The sequence below is a fragment of the Hirundo rustica genome, unplaced genomic scaffold, assembly GCF_015227805.2.
Source record: "Hirundo rustica isolate bHirRus1 unplaced genomic scaffold, bHirRus1.pri.v3 scaffold_139_arrow_ctg1, whole genome shotgun sequence".
In the NCBI taxonomy this organism is placed as follows: Eukaryota; Metazoa; Chordata; class Aves; order Passeriformes; family Hirundinidae; genus Hirundo; species Hirundo rustica.
Genome location: NW_026690224.1, coordinates 81,467 through 105,295, shown reverse-complemented (window position 1 = coordinate 105,295; position 23,829 = coordinate 81,467). Strand labels below are relative to the sequence as shown.

The 23,829-nt window shown below is 46.3% G+C and overlaps 1 pseudogene; it reads left to right on the top strand.

Moving 5' to 3' along the window:
* The first annotated feature begins 1,974 nt into the window (after positions 1-1,974).
* On the top strand, positions 1,975-22,716 carry LOC120747662 (choline/ethanolaminephosphotransferase 1-like; annotated as a pseudogene).
* The last annotated feature ends 1,113 nt before the right edge of the window (positions 22,717-23,829 follow it).

Sequence of the window (23,829 nt, the reverse complement as noted above, 5' to 3'; positions counted from 1 at the left end):
GCCATTGAGTGCAGTGCTCCAGCCGTGTGAGTCATCCCACCATGTTTCTGTGATGGCAACCACATCATAGCTCTGCTGTTGCACCATGGCCTCCAGCTCTTCCTGTTTGTTACCTGTGCTGTGTGCATTGGTATACATGCACCTCAGCTGGGCTACTGATTTCACCCCTAGCTCAGCCTTGCAACACTTGGGCCTGCTTCCAGATAGCCCAGCTGCATCCCCTTCCCCCTTCAAACCTAGTTTAAAGTCCTCTCAACAAGTTCTGCCAGTTCATGAGTTAAGAATCTTTTGCCCTTAACAGAGAGATGTATCCCATCTGGTTCCAGCAGAGCAGGTGCTGTAAAAATTTCCCCATGAGTGAAGAATCCAAAATTTTGCCGATGACACCAACCCTTAAGCTACTTGTTGATGGTGTGGGTTCTCCTGTTTTGTTCATCATTTTCCTCTGCCGCCAAAGGGACTGAGCAGAACTCTACCTGTGCTCCTGCCCGACCAATTACCTGACCCAGTGCCCTAAAGTCTCTTTTAATTGCCTTGACACTCCTCTTTTCAATCTCATCACTGCCAGCCTGGACTATCAGCAGTGGGTAATAATAAGAGGGCTGAATCAGCGCAGGAAGTCTCTCAGTGATATTTTGTACCCGAGCCCCAGGGAGGCAGCAGACCTCCCTGTGGGATGGGTCCCGTCGACATATGGGGCCCTCTGTTCCCCTCTGAAGGGAGTCACCTACTACGATTACCCTTCTTTTCTTCTTGATGTTAGAGGTAGTGATGCATCTTTCAGATGAATCATAATTGGGGGCCTCACTGGGCAGACAATTTTCTTCTAAATCATCTAGTTGGCCCTCTAGATCCAGGGCCTCGTATCTATTCTGAAGTGGCACCTGGCTGAGGGATGGGGAGGAGTTTTTGTTATTTTCTCCCCGAGCAGGGACCCATTTCCACTTCTCTTCATTTATCAGGTGCCCTTCTATTGCCTGGAAGCAGGAGGCATATAAGTCCTCAGACTCACGGTCAGAGGCCTCCCTTAAAGATGGAAGGGCTGAACTCCACCAGTCTATTTCCATTTCACTTTCCCTGATACTTCTTAACCTTTCAACTTCCTCCCTAAGCTCAGCCACCAGTGAAAGGAGATCACTCACCTGTTCACGCCGTAGGCAGGCCTCCTCCACAGCACCCCCTGAAGCCACCGATAAGCTCAAACACTCCGAGCAGGAATGGGTCTGTACAGACGCATCCTTTTTGGAGGGCTCCCCTTGGTCACATACACTTATACCAACCACAGTTTTCAACCGTGTAGAAACCATTACTAACAGCCACCCAAAAGCAACCAGGCAGCCGAAATACCTCAAACAACACAGAGGACACCTTACTTGCTCGCAATACTGCCTGCGTGAGCTGCCACGCAAACTGCCTTGTCCACACCCCAGTGACTCGTCACACCCCAGTTTGCCCGCTCCTGCTTGCCCGCTCCTGTTCGCTGCGCTCCCCAGAGACCTCTTATAATCAGCCACTCAGTATCAGCACAGGAAGCTCCACCCCTTGCTCCTCAATGACTCACATCACACTTATCCCAAGAGGGAGGGGAGACAGGTCTGACACAGAGTCCACCTCGGAGTCCCTTCATGCCCCCACAGTCGCCACGCAGGAGCACCCCACCGCTCCTTTCCCTTTCCACGCAGGAACAGTTCAGGCAGGGGAAGGAGGGAGCGGGGGGGGGCGGCGCCGGGCGAACAACAGGTCCCGATTGAGTTGGTAGTGGAGGGCGGGACTGCGGCACGTGCGCGTGGGGACAATCCTAACCTATCTCGCCAGGGCGCGGAACGCGGCCGAGGGCGGTTGGGAAGCACGTCGGGTCAGGAGGGGGCGGATCTCGAGGGAGAACAGTTTGTGGACGAGTGGCACGGGTTCAAGGGCCGTGGGACCGAGGCACTGGGGGAGGTGGGACCCATACCGACAGCTCAGTGCACGCCAATGACGCAAGCTATGGGAAGTAGCACAGTTCAAGATACATCCGCGTTGCGGGGCCCGGGGGGAGGTCGGGACGGGAGGCGCCAAGCAGGGTACTACAAACCCCAGAAACACCAGTGGCGGGTCCAGGCGCAGGCGCGGAAGGGGCGGGATGAGGCCCGAAACATGGTCCTGCTCTGGGCAGGGCAAATTCTGATGACGAGGGAGAAAGGGCAGCCTCTGGGTGTGAGCAGGGAGGGGACACTCCGTCAGGTGTAGCCGGGCCGGGACAGGCAGGTGAGGGGCATGCAGAGGCGGAACAGGCAGGGACGGGGCGTGGCCAAGGCAGAGATTTCCTCCAGGGCGCCGTCCCCACGCGGCAAACGTCACGGAGCTTGACTCCGCCCACCAGCGGCACACTGGTAGCGGTACCACCTGCGCGCGGCGATTCAAACACAGCTGCTGCGTTTCTGCAGATGGGTGCATGTCCAAAATTATATCAGGTTTTACAAATGCACCCAGAAATTAAAGGCTTTTTGCAAACTCGACATACTTCGTCAGGGGCAGTGGAAGAAATATCAGATCCATATAGTACCGTGAGCCAGCAGATGCCAGCTGCCACATGTCATCATCATCTAGGGGCGGGACTGTGAAACCACAACAATCACAACGAGCATCAGGCACACCAAGTGGAGCACCTTCCAGCAGCGAGACAACCATGTTGCACCGCTTTTTTCCAGTTTCATATTAAAAAATCAACTTCTCCTTCACAACAGCAATTCAAACAAAAGGCGAGAGAGCCTTTGTCGACGGTGAGGGACGATGAAGCTGCACAAGAAGAACAAGACATGTCAATCACTGATGACGACATTATCCGCTTCACTGCTTCAGTGGGCATTCCTATCCGGAGAGCAAAAGCATTTGATTTTTCACGCCAAGCGTCATCATTTTTTTTATCGAAGGACTTTATGAAGCAGTTTTCCCGGCAATTCAGTAAAGCAGCTTCAGAATTCCAACAGGACCCAATGTCTTCTTTCTCTTGACTTTTTCCTCCGAGGAAAGGTGTTGCAGAGAAATTGCGTGATGCCCAGCAGTCCCCAGTTTCTGCTCCTCAAGAAAAGGAAAAGGAAACAAAACAAGATAAGGTAAAGCCGCAAAAACAGGTAGATCCTGGAAAGGATGAAGCAGCATTGAAGCTGCAAACACAGCAATCGATTCCGGTGTCGGACAAGACACAGATTCCTGGTGCACGGGTATTTTGTGCAACAGATTGGACTGAAATAAGACAGAAAGCATTGAAAGGGGAAACGCTTCAGATGGGTTCAAGAAGTGTGGCAATGCCAGTGACTTATGATTCAGGATGCAAATCCAAGTCAGGATGCAAAGCCAAGATGGGAGCGATTGGATCATGAAGTTGCCAAAGATCTGATGAAAGCCATTCATGATAATGGATTGGGGTCTCCATACTTCAAACAACTTTTAAAAAGGACATTTAACATATATGATTTAACACCATTTAACCTCAAATCCCTTGCTTCAATGATCCACACCAACTCGCAGTTCATCATCTGGGAAGCAAAATGGAGAAGAGCTCTTAATGAGCTCAGGGACAAATATCAGGGGGGAGCAAATGCAGGCATCACCGTTGCACAATTGGCTGGTGACCCACCACTTGACAATCCAGCTCGTCAAGCCAGACTTCTTCCTCGGGAAGTGTTGACAGACATCAAGAATGCAGCCAGAAAGGCAATGGTGCAAATTCCACTGACAGGAGTTACAGAAAGTAGTTATACAGACATAAAGCAAGGTCCTTCAGAATCTTTCCCCTCATTTGTCGATTGTCTCATGCAGGCAGTGGACAGGCAAGTCAGTGATGATGGGGTGAAACCACATTTGATTCGGTGTCTTGCATTTGCAAATGCCAATCCAGAATGTGTCATCAGTGCGATGCCTGGCCAACCTCTTATGGCAGAAGTAATAGAGGCATGCAGCAAGCTGGGAACACCACAGCATGTCACAACTGTTTTGGGAGATCAAGTGAAAAAGGCCATCAAAGATGCATTCATGAATTTTAAGCAAGGACAATGCTACAAGTGTAGCAAACAAGGGCACTTCAAAAAGGACTTTCCAAAACTTGCTAACATTGCAAGCTCACTGGATGCTTGTCCAAGGTGCAGTATTCATGCTTGCTGCGCATGAGAACATTGTTGTAACACAGAAAATATGAGTATGCTGTTTCTCACATCAGGGCACATTCATCTCTTTTAGGATTTTTAGTAGAAGGTAATGCACATACAGACAAATTCACCATAACAATTTCAAGGACTTTACCAAACATTTTTGAACAGACAAAATTGAGTCACGCATTCTTCCATCAGAATGCTCAAGCACTAATGGAAACTTTTCACATTTCAAAAAGTCAGGCAAAGGAAATCATTAGTGCTTGCCCAGATTGTCAGCTTGTACAGCCTCCTGCTTCCATGGGAGCAGTCAATCCAAGAGGATTGCACAGTTTGCAGTTATGGCAAACCGATGTCACAAAATATCCATCCTTTGGGAAACTCAAAAACATTCATGTTTCAGTTGACACATTTTCAGGCGCAGTCTTTGTATCATTGCACACAGGTGAGACAGTACAGCATGCTTGTCGACATTTCTTGCAGGCATTTGCATCATTGGGCATACTGCAAGAAATCAAAACAGATAAAGGACCAACATACATAGGGAAAGTGCTTGACAAGTTCCTGAAGAGGTGGGGTGTCCATCATACCTTTGGTATCCCACACTCTCCAACGGGTCAAGCAATCATTGAAAGGACACATCAAACCTTGAAAACCCTTTTGGACAGACAAAAGAGAGGAGAAGCAGACGCAACACCATACATGCGCTTGAACAAAGCCTTGTATGTGTTGAATTTTCTAAATGGCTCTTTTGCAGAGCCAACTCCACCAATTGTCAGACACTTTTCAAACAGCACAAGAGCGAAGCTAAAGGAAAATCCTTTGGTTTTCATCAGAAACCCAGAAACAGGACAGATTGAAGGGCCATTCAAATTAATAACTTGGGGCAAGGGATATGCTTGTGTCTCCACAGCGGTCGGACCAAAGTGGCTGGCGGCGAGGAACGTGAAACCGTACTGAGTCCATACTCAAGCAGAGGCAGACCCCAAGACCGGAGAAAGAGAAGTGGCCACGCAGACGTAAGCCAGTGTCAAGACAGCAGACATCCCTTTGTTCTACATGCAAAAGAGACTCTGGGACTTGAGTTTTCTTTGGGGTTGGGGTTTTCTTTGGAACTTGGGTGGTGTTGCATTTTTAGGGATTCCCATGGGAAAAAGGCCATTGAACATGAAAGAACTATCCTTGTGCCTCATTCTCTCCTTGGTTGCCTTGAGCAATGCAGCAGTTTTTCCCGTGGCCCAACCAAAAGAGAATGTTTGGGAAACTCTAGCCAATGCATCAGGTTTGGATACCATCTGCTTGACACACTCCAAGCCAAGGAAACCCTTCTCAACATGTTTAGTGGGGTTGCCAGTGAGCAAATGGCCGATTCCAGAAAACATCCCTCCAGCAATTTCAAAGTCCATTGTAAATCCAGTGGACAGATGGGATGTTTGGACAAGTTCCTTCCTGTGGCTCCTTTTGAACCTCAGGAACTGGAAATTCTTGGATCAGTCTAAATGAAATTTTGTGTAAAACTGAGCCTTTCTGAAGTGGCACAAAACAAAACAATAGACGTCACTCCAAACCTCAATTTTTACAGAAATTCATCATCTTGGTGTAATTACACTAAGCCATCCAACCATGTTCCAGCACAATTGCCGAGAAGAATCTTTTTCATTTGTGGGGACAGAATTTGGCCCGCAATCCCCACAAATGTCAAAGGTGGTCCACGCAGCATTGGAATGCTTTCATTGCTGACACCCAACATGACATTGCTTAGAAAACAAAAATATAGAGGGAAAAGATCTATCAAGATGTACGATCCAAATTGTGATGACGATGTTCACACATGGAACAAGGCTCAGAGAACTGCAGTTACATTTTTTTCACCACAAGCAGCATCAGGAGCAGCCTTGACACAATTGGATCGGGTGGGTTGTTGGCTGAGCAAACATGCCCGAGCCACCTCTCTTGCACTGAGTGACATGTTATTGGACGTTGACAGTGTAAGACGAGCAAGTCTCCAAAACAGAGCAGCGATAGATTATCTATTGCTGACACACGGGCATGGGTGTGAAGAATTTGAGGGAATGTGCTGCATGAATTTGTCAGATCATTCCAAATCCATTCATGAGAACATCAAGCAATTGCAGGAAAGTGTGAACAAACTTGGGGAGGTAACTGGGTCATGGATGGATGGTGCGTTCAATTTGTTTGACCTTTCACCATTGTGGAAGGGAATTTTAAAAACATTTGTATATATTTTAGTAGGGCTTGTAATTCTTCTCATGATCCTGCCGTCTTTGCTCCGATGCATACAGCAGGCCATGGACAGGGTTGCCAAAGAGGTGGTTTTGGTTCAAACAGGAGGGGGAGATGTTGGAGTCCAGGGCATTCCTTTGGCTTCCCTGGAGGGTCAGAGACCTGGACAGGGGGGTTTGGGACCCTGGCCCAGAGGGACCTTGGCTTTGATCCCAGTCCATGGGAAAGGCTTCCTGCACTGCAGGATGGATTGCAGGCCACAAGAGTGTGAAAGATAGTAGTTTAGCTTATCACAGGGTGAGAAAACAGTAGGTTTGGGTTTTTAGCATAGAAGTGAATGGGAGCAAGATGGAGGATTTGGGGCGTTGTCTCCTGCTTCTTCTTCCCTCACTGCATTTTCTGCAGTGATGGTGGCAAAAAGTAGTTTCAGGAGATTGGGTCAAAGTAGGGATGACCTTTTTAGTATAAGTGAAAGGTATTGGCAAATAATGATAAATAAAGAATACGTAGCAATTAGTATAAAAGATAGCGACAGCCCAGTGTGAGGAGGAGTCATCAAATGCCTGAGCAGCTGCACAGACTTTTGTTGGGCACTGAGAAATTTGTAAGATAAGAAACAATAAACAAAGCGCGCAACCTTGAAAAATCAGAACCTGAAGACTCCGTCTCTTTCTTGTGTCTGTCTCAGAGCTTTGCAGAAGGCAAAAGACTCTAAAGCCACCTGAATCTCAGAACCGAAACCGAGAAACAAAGTCTAACCCTCAGGAAAGGAGATATGATGAAAAAACATTGCAAATGAAAACAACCGAGAAAATTCGGAACAGGAGGGATTGAGACCAAGTGGACTGGGATGAAATGAGGGGCAGTGAAACGGGCCAACACTTGCCAAAAGTACACCAACTGTAATGCTGCAATCAGGCAAGAAAGGTAAATCAAGGAAGGAGAGGAAAAGAGATTGAAGACATGCAAGTTTAAAATGAAAAAGGGAAAATTTTGAAAGCACATGAAAAGCAAAGAGAGAATGGGACATGAAGAAGTGCAGGGAAAGGGATGGAAATTTGCCCAAATAATCTTCATTGAAATTGCAAGATTTCATTCCCTTTCCCAAAAAGAAAGTCTTCCATTCAGAAAAGGAAATGAAATCTTGAAAACAGAGAGCAAAGTCAAAGAAACACACAGGAAGGGAGAAGTGATGACAAACAGTGCGAATGAAAACAACGGAGAAAATTCAGAACTGGAGGGATTGCGACCAAATAGACTGGGATGAAATCAGGGGTAGTGAAAAGGACCAACACTTGCCAAAAGTACGCCAATTCAAATGCTGCCATCAGGCAAGAAAGGGAAATCAAAGAAGGAGAGGAAAAGGAAGCAAGCTTAAAATGAGAAAGGGAAAATTTTGAAAGCACGTGAAAAGCAAAAATTGAATGGCATGACAAGACATGAAGGGAAAGGGGTGGAAGCCTGCCCAGTTAATCTTCATTGAAAACTTGAAAAGAGGGAACAAAGCCTAACATATGCTCAAGAAAGGAGATATGATGAGGAACTGTGAGAATGAAAACAATCGAGAAAATATGGAACTGGAGGGGTTGAGAGCAATAGGATTGAGATGAAATGAGGGGCACTGAAAAGGACAAACACTTGCCAAAAGTACGCCAATTCAAATGCTGCAATCAGGCAAGAAAGGTAAATGAAAAAGGAGAGGAAAAGGAATTGAAGACATGGAAGCTTAAAATGAGAAAGGGAAAATTTGGAAAGCACTTCAAAAGCAAAGAGTAAATGAAATTACAAGAATTGCAGGGAAAGGAGTGGGAGCCTGCCTAATTAATCTTCATTGGAATTGCAAGATATCCTTCCCACTTCTTTAAGGAATGCCTTCCTTCCAGGAAAGTGAATGAAATCTTGTAAACAAAGTCAAACACCCAGGAAAGGAGACATAATGAGAAACATTGCAAATGAAAACAACTGAGAAAATTCGGAACAGGAGGGAGTGAGATCAATTGGACTGGGATGAAATGAGGGGCAGTGAAGAAGATCAACTCTTGTAATGCATTAATTGGTTTTATATTTTGTTTAATTGGATTTGTAATCTGTATCACGTGGTTTATCCTTAATCAGCTGTAACCCAACTCTATTCGACTCCCACTTCTCCCTGATTGCGTAGTGTCTTGTCCCTGCCTCTGGGCCCTGCCCCCTGGGGAAAAAGCCCTGACAGGGGAGGGGCGAGCTCTCTCTCGCACCGGCGAGCTCTTGGGAAGATCTCCAGCCAAGCAGGGCAGGAATGGAAAATAAAGCAATATTTTCCCCCCGGACAAAGAGCAGGCTCTTTCTTTTTGCCATCGGTGGACGTCTAGTCTCGAGGAAAAATACCACAATACCAAACTTTTGGTTTTCTAAGGGAAAAGGGTTTTTTCTCTGTTGGGGAAGGTTTTGCTTTCAGAGTGAACCTTCAAAGTACTTCAATTCAAATGCTGAAATATGGCAAGAAAAGTAAATCAAAGAAGGAGAGGAGAAGGAATTGAAGACATGCAAGATTAAAAGAAAAAGTGAAAATTTTGAAAGCACATGAAAAGCAAAGAGTGAATGGGATGACAAGAAGTGCAGGGAAAGGGATTGAAATCTGCCCAATTAATCTTCACTGAAGTCTTGAAACTAGAAAGCTAAGACTAACAAACACTCAGGAATATAGATATGACAAGAAAGAGTGGGAATGGAAACAATCAAGAAAATTTGGTAACGAATGGATTGAGACCAAATGGCCTGAGATGAACTGAGGAGCAGTGAAATGGACCAACACTTGCCAGAAGTACGTCAATTGTAATGAGACAATCAGGCAGGAAATGTAAATCAAAGGAGAGGAGAAAGAATTGAAGACATTCAAGATTAAATTGAAAAAGGGAAAATTTTGAAAGGTCGTGAAAAGCAAAGAGTGAATGGGATGACAAGAAGTGCAGGGAAAGGGACGGAAATCTGCCCAATTAATCTTCATTGAAATTGCAAGATTTCAATCCATCTTCCTTAAGAAAAATCTTCTTTTCAGGAAAGGGAATGAAATCTTGAAAATGGAGAACGAAGTTGAACAAGCACTCAAGAAAAGAGATATGATGAAGAACAGTGCGAATGAAAACAACTGAGAAAATTCAGAATAGGAGGGATTGAGACCAAATGGACTGGGATGAAATGAGGGGCAGTGAAACGGACCAACTCTTGCCAAATTTAAATGCTGCAATCAGGCAAGAAAGGTAAATCAAAGAAGGAGAAGCAAATGAACTGTAGAACTCACATTTAAGATGAAAATAGGGAAATTTTGAAAGCACTTCAAAAGCAAAGGGAGAATGCAACATGAAGAAGTGCAGGGAAAGGGACGGAAATTTGCCCAAATAATCTTCATTGAAATTGCAAGATTTCATTCCCTTTCCCAAAAAGAGAGTCTCCCTTTCAGAATATGAAATGAAATCTTGAAAACAGAACAAATTCGAACAAACACACAGGAAAGGAGAAGTGATGAGGAACAGTGCGAATGAAAACAACGGAGAAAATTCAGAACTGGAGGGATTGCGACCAAATAGACTGGGATGAAATCAGGGGTAGTGAAAAGGACCAACACTTGCCAAAAGTACGCCAATTCAAATGCTGCCATCAGGCAAGAAAGGTAAAAAAAAGGGGAGGAATAGGAATTGAAGACATGGAAGCTTAAAATGAGAAAGGGAAAATTTTGAAAGCACGTGAAAAGCAAAAATTGAATGGCATGACAAGACATGAAGGGAAAGGGGTGGAAGCCTGCCCAGTTAATCTTCATTGAAATCTTGAAAAGAGGGAACAAAGTCGAACAGACGCTCAAGAAAGGAGATATGATGGGGAACTGTGAGAATGAAAACAATCGAGAAAATATGGAACTGGAGGGGTTGAGACCAAATGGATTGAGACGAAATGAGGGGCACTGAAAAGGACAAATACTTGCCAAAAGTATTATTATCACATTTTATATACCTTGAATAATGACGAGACCCATTATTCAAAGAAACAGATGAAAAAATTAACCCTCTGGTTATTTTCTCAGTTTCCACACTTAACATCAGAGCAAATAAGCTCCCCGGAATTCTGGGAGGCTATAATAAAAAAAATAGTTGAATCTGGCTGCTCTAACAACAAAGAAGATGCAAATTTTGCCTTTTATAGCTTAAAAATTAAGTTTGCATTGCAAAAGCAAAATAAAAAGGAAAAAAGGCCAGTTCTTTGTGAATTTTCCCCAGCTTGTACCTCTGCAGGCAGTCTGAGTGCTCAAACCTCCCATCTCAGTGGTCCCCAGGTGGGGGGGGGTCACAAGATGGAGGGGATTCCTTTGTCCAAAATGGCTGAAGCCATGTGCTCCAGACCCATGAGGAGCCCTTTGTTCCTTCAGTTCTGCCCCCGTCACCTCACTCTCCTCTGACTCTGTCCCCTACCCTCAAACCTCCACCCTGCCACTCCTCCCCATGTGACTCAAGCCTCCAGCCCCTCCCTGCCCCTGGTTCCTACAGTTTCCCCGCCCACAGTCCCGGTTCCCATGCCCCGGAAGGAGGGGGTCGGGGCGCAGGGCGGCGGTGTCCCTGCAGCTCGGCGTTTAGAGTGGGGTGTGGGGCCCGGGCCCGCCGGCCCCCGGTGCCGCTGTCAATCGGGACGGACTGTCCTCAGTGTGCCCCGACCATGCGGCACCGCCGGGCCGGGCTTCACGGGCCGCACAGGGCGCCTGGGGTCCGTGGCAGTGTGGGGGGGGGAGCCAGGAACCCAGAAGCAGGGAGCGATCCCGACTTTTCTGCCATTCAATTAGCAACCCAGCCCGATAAGTCTTTCCAACCTTACAGTAAAACAAAACAGCTTCCATCAGAACTTTTAGTAATATTTGTGGAATGTTTAACCTGAGCTATCGAGTTACAGGTTAAGAATAAGGGAACCCAGGAGCAGGTCCTGGAGGAGATGGCTCTGGCCGATGCAGACGAAGAGTGCAAGGCGGCTATCCTCAGCCTGTCCACAGAACCAGCTCCAGCTTTACATGACATCCTCCAGGTGTGTGCCAGGAAGATTCCCTTCATAAAAGCTCATCAAAACCACAATTCCAGAGTCAAACCACCACAAAAAGCTGCTGCTGCAGACACTGTGCCTCCTGTACCTGTGCCACGGCCACCGCCCAGGAGAGGAACAACGTGTCTCCTGTGTGATCACGCTGGACATTGGGCATCTCAATGCCCTTTAAAGAAGCCATTTCTGGACTTTTGGGACAATGGGGGTGGGAGGTCTCAAAGGGCTAAAGGGAATTTGTCAAAGAAACTAGAAAATGTAAATGTTAAACTAAATAATCCTGCTTTAACCAGTTCGGCCTTTCAGCAAAAGTCACCAGATATGATAGTAAAGGATCCAGCGACCAGAGAAACAAAAAGTCCTCATGATCAGGTCACCTGGGGTTGTGGGTACGCCTAAGCGTCCACTCCCCCAGATCTCAAGTGGGTGCCAGCTGAGGGGGTGAAACCTTTCATCCCTAGAACTGCAAAACCACCTGCAGAGGCCCCACAAGTGGCCAGTGCTGCCTGGAGAAGAAAGCGCCGAACCTTCTCCTTCTAATTATCATTATTCCTTGACAGTGTCTTTCTAAACAGTTTGCACTAAAGGTCATTTTTCTTTTGTAACTTTAAAGGTACTCAAGGTCCAAACTCTGAGCAGCTCCCACGAACTGAGCCTTCCTCCTTCATAATTTAATAAGAAAAGGGGAAATGTTGTAATGCATTAATTTGGTTTATATTTGTAATGTTCTTTTCTATCTGTCCCTGCCCAGCAGTGCCCATCCCTCTCACTGAGATGTAATCTAATCCTGTTTCTTTCATCGGGAACACTGATTGGGCGATGCCTCTGGGTCTCGCCTATGGGCCCTGCCCACTGGGGGAAAAAGCCATGGCGGGGGAGGGACCAGCGCTCTCTGGCATCGGCTGTCCATCGGATAGGGTCTCAAGGCTGAGCAGGACATAAGAGTAAAAGCAGAACTATCCCACCGAAGTCAGAGAGTCAAGACTCTTCCTTTACCTTCGGCAGCCGTCTAGTCCTGTGGGGAAGGCTACAAAGAAGTGCAGGGAAAGGGATGAAAGCCTGCCGAATCAATCTTCACTGAAGTCTTGAAAATAGAGAACTAAGACTAACAAACACTCGGATACGACAAGATAGATACAACAAGAAAGAGTGGGAATGGAAACAATCAATAAAATTTGGTAAAGAATGGATTGAGACCAAGTGGACTGAGATGAAATGAGGGGCAGTGAAGAAGACCAACAATTGCCAAATGTATTTCAATTCAATGGCTGCAATCAGGCAAGAAAGGTAAATCAAAGAAGGAGAGGAAAAGGAATTGAAGACATGGAAGCTTAAAATGAGAAAGGGAAAATTTTGAAAGCACGGGAAAAGTAAAGAGTGAATGGAACGACAAGAAGTGCCAGGAAAGGAATGGGAGCCTGCCCAATTAATCTTCATTGGATTTGCAATAGGTCCTTCCCACTTCTTTAAGGAAAGTCTTCCTTTCGGGAAAGGGAATGAAATCTTGAAAACAGAGAACAAAGTCTAAATCTCAGGAAAGGAGATATGATGAAAAACAGTGTGAATGAAAACAACTGAGAAAATTCTGGAGGGATTGAGACCAAATGGACTGAGATGAAATGAGGGGCAGTGAAATGGAGCAACACTTCCCAAAAGTACTCCAATTCAAATGCTGCAATCAGGCAAGAAAGGTAAATCAAAGAAGGAGAGGAGAAGGAATTGAAGACATGCAAGATTAACGCGAAAAAGTGAAAATTTTGAAAGCACGTGAAAAGCAAAGAGTGAATGGGATGACAAGACTTAAAGGGAAAGGAGTGGAAGCCTGCCCAGTTAATCTTCATTGAAATCTTGAAAAGAGGGAACAAAGTCTAACATACGCTCAAGAAAGGAGATATGATGAGGAACTCTGGGAATGAAAACCATCAAGAAAATATGGAACTGGAGGGGTTGAGATCAAATGGATTGAGACAAAATGAGGGGCACTGAAAAGGACAAATATGTTGCAGGATTTTTGGAGGCAGACATAGAGAGGCCTGACAATGCTGGGAGAGTTCTGTTGTTTTAGCACTGTCAAGGACGTTGAGCCTGAGAACCAGGACACTGAGCCTGAGAACCAGCTTTTTCCCTCAACAAAGTGTAAACAGGTAACTGCAAAGGAATGCTTATGCAGATAACACTAGCCAATAGCAAGTAGTAAAATGCTGTGTAAACAGCTTGTTCACAAGAATGATATATGTATAAAAGAGCCCTGTGTACCCTCAATAAATGGAGCATTCACCACTACTTCTGTGAAGAAGGTCTTTGACTCTGGCTGTTGCCCATGTTTTTGTTTTTGTTTTGTTTTTGGTTTTTTTTCTTTTCAAAAATCACCTTCAATTGGCACCCGAACTTCGGACCTTGGGGCGATGACCCAGAGGAGAAATTAGCGGTGGGACGCTGAGCGGTTGGATGCTGAACTCGCCGACAGATGCAGCTGCATTGAGGTGAGACTTCCGGAACATAGCGGTCAGACGCTGATCTGCTGAGAGATGCATCAGCATTGAGGCAGAAGCTCGCCGTCCTTGCAAAGAATGTGAGGCTGAGCTGGTAAGGGGAACGGGGGCAGTTTCTTGAAAAAAGGTGGAAGGCTTTGAGTACTCACTTCCCTGCCCCATTGATGACGGCAAGCATGGAATGCGACTTTGCTGCCTCATTGAAGTTATTTATTATTATACTCTCTGAGAGAGGAAAAACAGTAGCAGAAAAAGTACTGCAAAAGCAGATTAACTGGGCATGGGGAAATGGACATTTAACAACCCCCCGATGCCGTGAATTCGGGGAGGCGCTGTGGGGCCCCTGCCGTGCCCTCCTGCTGCCTCCGGCGCCCCGGCACCATCGCTGGGCGCTGCCCGGCTCACTGCTCCTGGTCCGCGGACCTCCCCCGTTGCCCGAGTGCTGCCACTCCTGCCGCTCCGCAGCAACAGGCAGGACGAGGAGAAAGCAGCCCCTGGGAGTCCGCACCGCCCCGCCACTGCCACCATGGGCCGGGGCCGGGGCCGCCGCTGCTGCTCCCAGCGCCGCCGCTCCCACAAGGCATGCACTGAGTGCTCCCCCTTTCTCGGCTGTGCCCGAAGAGACACCGAAGAGACCAAGAGAGGAGAACCCGTGACCCCTGCTGTCGACCACCTTCCCCTGACAATGTTCTGCTGCCGGACAAATTAGAGGAGGACCCCAGTGATGGAGCAGTGCTTCCCCCAGCAGAACCCACGATTGGTTTAAAAGAACTGACTGATCAAATTCAGGCAGTGATACAATGCCTGGATGAGCGAGGGCAAGCAGCAACCAAGATGCTGCTGGAAAAAGCCCAAGAACTATCTACAATAAATGCTAAGAATCAGGAGGAGCCAACATCTTTCAGCTCCCAGTTAACTCCAGTGCAACAATTTCTAGAACAAACTGCAGCAAGCAGTTCCCAGGCAACGCCTTTGCCTGCCCCCCCCCGTGACTCGATGGTCCAAAATTATAGGTGATGCTATACTAGAAGGACAGTGGGAACCCGCAGGACACATGGCATGTCCTGTAGCGTGTCCTGTCGTGTTCAGAGATGGCAATCCTGTGTGTGAGCAGCATGAATGGAAAATCTTGCAACAGGCCAAAAAAAAAAAAAAACAAAAAACCAATAAACCAAAAAAACCACAAAAAAAAAAACCAAAAAAACCCCCACACCACAAAAATACCCCACAAACCACAGTAAAAGAGCACAGCTTGAAATCTGAAAAGTGCTTGAACAATGTTAGACTGCCCCCAGTCTGATCACCATCATTAAACTGTTAATAAATATATTTACAACTCTGTTATTAGTATGTTACTGCTCAACAGCTTCAAAGGCAGATGCCTTCCTGGACATTCATTGCTTGTGCCTGTGGCATTCCAGTCCCTGGATGCTACAGATGGAAAACAAGCAAGAAGGACAAATAGCAGCACTCTGTTAGGAGAGCTTTTTGATCATGGCTGTGATTCATTGTCCACAGTCTTTGTGGTTTTGGAAACTTGTATTCCTGTGCAGCTGGACACCAACCCTGATGGGATGTTCTTCTGTTGTTTTGCTGTGACATTCATGTTTTACTGCGTGCACTGACAGATGTACATCTCAGGACGCTGAGCTTCGGCATGATTGATGTGACTGAAGTACAAATCTTCGTAATAATCATGCATTTACTGGCAGTGATTGGAAGACCATCTTTTTAGCAATCTCTGATTCCAAGACTGAATATTCAGGTGCAGTTGGCAAAAATGCATCCACTTTAGCAGGAACAAGTGTCCTCTCACCTTTTCTTCATATTGGCTCTGTGATTGCCTTGGCTGCAATGATCGACAAGAAATCTGCTGTGCAGCTCTTTGAGAGGCATCTCTGCCTCTACACCCTGACTTTTGGCTTTGTGGCTGCCAAGATCACAAATCAACTGGTGGTTGCCCACATGACCAAGAGTGAAATGTATTTATATAACACAGCATTCATAGGCCCAGCATTGCTGTTCCTTGACCAAATGTTTTAACAGCTATAAAGCTGATAAGTCTATTGTCCTCTGGATTGCCCTGATTCTGTCCCTGTCTGACCTGCTCCGATACTGTGTCAGCGTGTGCAACCAGAATTGCTGCCCTCCTGCACATCCACGTGTTCCGCATCAAGGGCTGCCCCATGCCCTCAAACCATCACTGGGGATGGGAGCTGCCACAGGGAAATGGAAAAGGAGTTAGGTTTCTACAGGAATGGATGAAAACTCATAGGAGACAAAGACTAAAAGCAGATGAGAACAAAGTAATTTATAATAATCAATGTTGTATGACTTTTTACTAGTAATGCTCCTTATCTAGTCTCCTGCCTGAGAAAATGAATTCCGAGTTCACCCTAGGCAACTTTCCATGTAGTCAACTCTGTTGATTCCAAGCTTGGGAAAGCATGCAGGAAACAAATGCTCTGTCTTTGTAATTACCTTGATTACTAATTTCTCTATGTAGTGAATGGATCCCCACCAACTGGAGTTTCTAATGTAGAATAATTACAGCTGAAATCTGAGTTGCTTTTAATTTTAACATTTCATCCTCTCTTAGCGAAATACTTGTTTAGCGTTCACTTGGAATTTATTTACTAAAGACTTAAGCTGGTGAAAACCCAAAGATATCTTCCTAAGTTGTGTGGCTGCAGCAGCTGCCAAGTAAGAGCCAAGCTGGGGTGGTTTTTGCTCGTGCATTGCTGAAAAAGCGGTTTCATGCTGAACAGGGTCCTGTGAGCCAAGGGGTGCCCAGCATGCAAAATAGTGTGGTATCTTTGACAATTAATTTTATTTTTTAAAAAAACTTATCTAAAAAAAAAAAAAAAAAAAAAAAAAAGGGATCTAGCAGGTGCACATGGTAAGACGTTTTCGTGTGTTGCATTCTTTTTGCTCATGGTGTCAACAAGTGTTGCAGGATCTTCTCAATTAGCTCACCGATTTTCTAAGAGAACTAATGTATGGGTGACATTTGCCAGTGTGACTGAACAGGATTCTATTTGCCTTAGCCTGGTCAATTCCCAAGACCCATTCAGGACTTGTTTGATAGGAACACTCCTTTGGAGCCCTCATGAATTTAAAGGTCATATGGAAAATGAGACAATGCTGAATTTTACTGTGGCAAGTGCCATGGTGTGGACATCAGGTTTCACAGCCACCCAGGCTGATGAAGACTGGCAGTGTAAAATTATAGAGCAACTTAATGATACACTTACTTCACCACCTGAAGAATTAGACCTCCTTGGATGTATGAATACCAGCTCTACAAATAGAAGTGAGGGAGGCTGGGTGTCCTTTGAGCCCCCCACAGAGCAGAGTCTAAATATACATAGCCAGAAATGGGCTGCAATAAATTCAGCTTGACAATCTAGTGGCAGTGTGCAACAACAACTTTATTCCAAATGTAATTTGACTGGCAAACCGGCACAATACCTTCCACCAGGAACATTTTTATTATGTGGGGACCGCGCTTGGAATGGAGTCCCAGCCAGCCCACATGGGGGCCCGTGGTATTTAGGGAAGCTTGTCCTGTTTCACCCTAACACAACCGCATTGATGACTTTGGCAAAAGTCACTCGGAGAAAACATGCCATACATAAGTTGGACTGTACGGACATGAGAGATCCTAAATTCTGGTCCCAAGCTAGGACAGTGTTAACATCCATAGTGCATAACCAAAGGTGTGAAGAGTTTGAAGGAATGTGTTGCATGAACCTGTCTGACTATTTTGGATCAATTCACAAAAATTGCAATTAATGAAGAACAAATTACATGATTTAAAAGAAAGTGATGATGCATTTAGAGATTAGTTAAGTAGCCTTAAAATTACAGGAGAGCTGAAGTTTGTTGTTAAACAAGTGTTTGTTATATTATTACTTGTAGTAGTAGGATTATTAGTACTAAGTTGTGTAATGTCTTGTATTAAGAATATGTTGCATAAGACAATATCTAATGCTTGGCTTGTGCAAAAGAAAAAGGGGGAATTTTAGAGGGATTTCTGGAGATAGACACAGAGAGGCCCTGCAGTGTTGGGAAAATGCTGTTGTTTTAGCACTGTCAAGGACGAATAGTCTGGGAATGAGCCGTGTAAACACTCACACTCAACAAAGTGTAAACAGGTAACTGCAAAGGAACGCTTATGCAGATAGAATTAGCCAATAGTATAGCTGCTTGGGGCTCGTGAACACCAGGAGGTAACAAATAGCAAGTAGCAAAATGCTGCATGAACAGCTTATGCACAAGAATGATATATGTATAAAAGAACTCTGTGTACCCTCAATAAATGAGCATCCACCATTACTTCTGTGGAGAGCGTGATTGACTCCGGCTGCTCCCCACAACTGCACTTTACTAAAAAGGGAAAATTTTGAAAGCACATGAAAAGCAAAAAGTGAACAGGATGACAGGAAGTACAGGGAAAGGGAAGGAAATCTGCCCAATTAATCTTCAATGAAACCTTGAAAACAGAAAATGAAGTCTAACAAATGCTAAAGAAGGGAGATATGACAAGAAACAGTGTGAATGAAAACAACCGAGAAAATTTAGAACAAGAGGGATTGATACCAAATGGACTGAGATGAAATGAGGAACAATGAAATGGATGACACTTGCCGAAAGAAATCTAATTCAAATGCTGCAATCAGGCAAGAAATATGGATAAAAGAAGGAGAGGAAAAGAAATTGAAGAGATGCAATCATAAAACAAAAAAGGGATAATTCTGAAAGCACATGAAAAGTAAAAATTGAATGGAATGACAAGAAGTGCAGGGAAGGAGATGGATGCCCAATTAATCTTCATTGAAATCTTGAAAACAGAGAACAAAATCTAACAAACACACAAGAAAGGAGATATGATGAGAAACAGTGCAAATGAAAATTCCCGAGAAAATTTGGTAATGGAGGGATTGAGACCAAATGGACTGAGATGAAAAGAGGGGCAGCAAAAAGGACCAACACTTTTGGAAAGTACTCCAATTCAAATACTGAAATCCGAAAAGAATGGTAAATAAAACATGGAGGGGAAAAGTGATTGAAGACATGAAAGCTTAAAATGAAAAAGGGAACATTTGGAAAGCACGTGAAAAGTAAAATATGAATGGAGTGACATATAGTGCAGGGAAGGAGATGGAAGCCTGCCCAATTAATCTTCATTGAAATCTTGAAATCCAAGAACCAATTCTAACAAATACTCCTGAAAGTAGATATGACTGGAAACAGGGCGAATTAAAACAACCAAGAAAATTTGGAACTGGAGGGATTGAGACCAAATGGACAGAGGTGAAATGAGGGGCAGTGAAAAGGACCAACACTTTCCCAAAGAACTCCAATTCAAATGCTGAAATGAGGCATGAAATGTAAATAAATAAGGACTGGAAAAGAGGTTGAAGACATGAAAGCTTAAAACGAAAAAAGGAAAATTTTGAAAGCATGTGAAAAGCAAAAAGTGAATGGGATTCCAAGAAATGCAGGGAAAGGGATGGAAGCCTGCCCAATGAATCTTCATTGAAATCTGGAAAACTCAAAAGGAAGTCTAATAAACACTCAAAAAAGGAGATATGATGAGAAACATTGTGAGTGAACACAACCGAGAAAATTTGGAACCGGAGGGATTGAGACCAAATGAACTGGAATGAAATGAGGGGCACTGCAAAGGACCAACACTTTGCCAAAGGTGATGCAATTCAAATGCTGCAATCAGGCAACAAATGAAAATAATGTAGGAGAGGAAAAGGAACTGAAGACACGCAAGCTTAAAAGGAAAAATGGAAAATTTTGAAAGCAAGTGAAAAGCAAAAGGTGACTTGGATGACAAGAAGTGCAGGGAAATGGACAGAAGCCTGACCAATTAATCCTCATTAAAATTGCCAGATTCCATTCCTGTTCCCAAAAGGAAATTCTTCCTTTCAGGAACCAGAATGAAATCCTGAAAACAGAGAACACAGTCTGACAAATGCTCAGGAAAGGAGATATGATAAGAAAGAGTGCAGATGAATACAACTGAGAAAATTTGCAACCAGAGTGATTGAGCCCGAAAGGACTGAGATGAAATGAGGGGCAGTGAAAAGGACCCACACTTGCCAAAAGTACTCCTATTCAAGCTGACCTCAGGCAAGAAAGGTAGATAAAAATGGAGAGGTAAAGGAATTGAAGACAGGCAGTCGTAAAATGAAAATAGGAAAAATTTTGAAAGCACGTGAAAAGCAAAAAGTGTATGGGATGGCCAGAAGTGCAGGGAACGGGATGGAAGCTTGCCCAATGAATCTTCAATGAAATCTTGAAAAGAGAGAACAGAGACTATCAAATGCTCAGGAACAGAGATATGATGAGAAACATTGTGAGTGAACACAACTGAGAAAATTTGGAACTGGAGGGAGTGAGACCAAATGCACTGGAATGAAACGAGGGACACTGAAAAGGACAAACACTTGCAAAAATTCCGAAATCAGGCAAGAAAGTTAAATATAAGAAGAAGGAATGAAATTGAAGACATGCCAGCTTAAAAAGAAAAAGGGAAAATTTTGAAAGCACGCGAAAAGCAAAGTGTGAATGGGATGACAAAAAACGCAGGGAAAGGGATGGAAGCCTGCTCAATTAATCTTCAAAGAAATCTTGAAAGGAGACAACTAAGACTAATAAACACTCAGGAACTGAGGTACGCCTGTGTCCTGGTGCTGCAGGCCCTTGCCCAGAGGCTCTCCCAGCCAGCACTGCCCCTGCTCTTCCCTGCTCTGGGCCACAAGCTGCAAGTTCATTTGCTCCCTGGGCCACCGGCTGAGCCCCAAGCCAGGGCCGGGGCCTTTCCCCAGAGCTCTGCAGCCACTGCAATGCTCACAGCTCCGAGGCTGCAGCAGCTCCAGGAGCCTTTGCACACCGCTCCCGGGGATGCCCAGGCTGCCACTCTTGGCCTGTCTGTGCAGGGCAGGGGCCTGCACTCCATGATCCTGCTGCCTCCCTCCCAGCTCAGCCTTGGTGTCTCCTCCAGGTGCTGCCAGAGCTCTTGGGGCCGGGCCAGGAGTGGCACAGCCCCAGCGTTCCCCTCTCGGGGACATCACCGTGCTGGCAGCTCCAAGGTTCCCCTCTCTGTGACACCACAGCTGGGGGCAGCTCCAACGTTCCGTGCCTTGGAGACGCTCCAAGGTGATAGAGAGGATGAAACAGGAAAACCATACAAATATGATTGCTTGGCAAAAGATTCCAACAGCAGTTTCAGTCATGGTCTCGGTCTCAGTCCCGGTGCCTGTGCAGTGCCGGTCTCAGTTCTGTCGTTGGTTCTGGTCCTGGTGTTGGCCCGGCTCCTGGAGCAGTGTCGGTGTCGGTTCTGGTGTCGGTTCTGGTCCCAGTGTTGATCCAGCTCCCGGAGCAGTGTCGGTTTCGGTTCTGGTGTCGGTTCTGGTCCCAGTGTTGGTCTCAGTGCCGGTCCCAGAGCAGCGCTGCTCTTGGTGCCAGGCTCGGATCCGGTGTCGGTCTGAGTCTTGGTGCTGGTGCCGGTTCTGGTGCTGATCTTGGTCTCTGTCTCGGTTGTGGTCGCAGAGATTTTTGGCCAGTTTGGGTGATTTTAGGCAAAACTGGGGACGCTTAGGGGGGATTTTAGGCACCTTTGATTGATTTTTGGCCAAACCTGCTGGGTTTTAGGGTGGATTTTAGATAATTTGGGATTATTTTAATCCAATTTGGGTGATTTTTGGATAAGCAGGGCAGTTTTAGGGGGGATTTTAGATCATTTTAGATGAACTGAGGCCTATTTGGTTGGGGTTTAGACCCATTTGGTTAATTTTAGGACTAATCTGGTGGGATTTACAGGGGACTTTAGGTCTCTTTGGGTGATTTTTAGCCAAACCAGGTATTTTCAGGGTGGATTTTATGCCCTTGGGTGAAATTTAAGGTTGATTTGAGGGCATTTTTGCATGGGTTTTCAACCAGTTTGGGCAATTTTATGGCTCTTTGGTTGGATTTTAGACCCCTTTGGATGATTTTACCACTATTCAGCTGACTTAAGGCCAAATTATGGATTTAGGGTGGATTTTAGGCCCCTCTGTTATTGAAGTCTACTTTGTGGGGATTGCAAGACTCTTTGGGTGATTTGAAGCCAAATCTGTTTGGGTTTAGGGTGGATTTTTGGTCCCTCTGGGCAATTTTAGGCCCTTTTGTGATTCTAGACCAAACCGGGCCCTTTTAGGACCGTGCGTTGCCTTGGCCGCACTTTTTTCCCCTCAGAATTCCTGCTCTGTCCCTCACCCCGCCCCCTTCCCCTCACAGTTCCCGCCCTTTCCTTGACCCCGCCCCTTCCCCTCACAGTTCCCGCCCTTTCCTTGACCCCGCCCCTTCCCCTCACAGTTCCTGCCCTTTCCTTGACCCCGCCCCTTCCCCTCACAGTTCCTGCCCTTTCCTTGACCCCGCCCCTTCCTTGACCCCACCCCTTTCCCCTCACAGTTCCCACCCTTTCCTTGACCCTGCCCCTTCCTTGACCCCGCCCCTTTCCCCTCACAGTTCCCACCCTTTCCTTGACCCTGCCCTTTCCTTGACCCCACCCCTTTCCCCTCACAGTTCCCACCCTTTCCTTGACCCCGCCCCTTCCTTGACCCCGCCCCTTTCCCCTCACAGTTCCCACCCTTTCCTTGACCCTGCCCCTTCCTTGACCCCGCCCCTTTCCCCTCACAGTTCCCGCCCTTTCCTTGACCCCGCCCCTTTCCCCTCACAGTTCCCGCCCTTTCCTTGACCCCGCCCCTTTCCCCTCACAGTTCCCGCCCTTCCCTTGACCCCGCCCCTTTCCCCTCACAGTTCCCGCCCTTTCCTTGACCCCGCCCTCACCGTTCGGGGTTCAGAACGGGGCAGGAGGAGATGGGGGGAGGAAGAGTTGCCCCGAGCATAGTCCTAGGCACTGCCAGTATGATCCCAGTCTCTCCCAGCAGGGCCCCAGTCACTCCCACTTGCTCCCAGTGTCCCCAGCATGGTCCCAGCTCCCCCCAGCACATAGCCAGTCTCTCCCAGTTTGATCCCAGTTACCGCCCCTATGGTCTGAGACATTCCCAGTGTATCCCAGTGTCCCTGGACATTCTCATAGTCATTCCCAGGCACTCCCAGTTTCCCCTGTAAGTTTCCATTTCCCACAGAACCATCCCAGTTTTTCCCAGTTACTCACCGTTTCCTCCAGCATGACTCCAGTTTCTGGCAGTTGCCCGAAGTATAGTCCCAGTTGCTCCCAGTATGATCGCAGTTGTCATCTCAGTCTCCTCAGGCTGCTTCCAGTACTTTCCAGTTCATCTCAGTCCCCATTTTCCTGCAAACATATGCCCAGTAGCTCCCAGTAACCCCCAGTCAGGATCCATTCACAGCCACTGTAATCCCAGTGGCTTGCAGTATGATCCCTGGTACCCAGTCACCCCCAGTATGACCCCAGGCATTCCCAGATACTGCCAGCATTATTCCAGTCCTGCCCAGAGTGATTCCCTGTCACTCCCAGTGTGGGCCCCGTTGCTCCCAGTCACTCCCAGTATGGTTCTAGTCATGGCCAGCACCTTTCCAGTCACTCCCCGTCTGATTCCTATGTGATCCCGTTTCCTCTAAAATACTCCCAGCATTATTCCAGGCATTCCCAGTATGATGCCTGTCAGTTCCAGCAGGATCCCAGTATTACCCTGGCCTTTGATTTTAGGCCACTTTGGATGATTTGAACTGCATTTGGCTCATTTTAGGCTAAACCATGTGGATTTAAGGTGGATTTTAGGGCCCTTTGTGTCATTTGAGGCCACTTTATAGGGATTTGAGGCCTCTTTGGGTGATTTCAGACCAAACGTGATTGGGTTTAGAGTGGATTTTCAGCACCTTTTGACATGGGCTCAGCTGCTCCCATTATCATCCAGTGTGGTTCC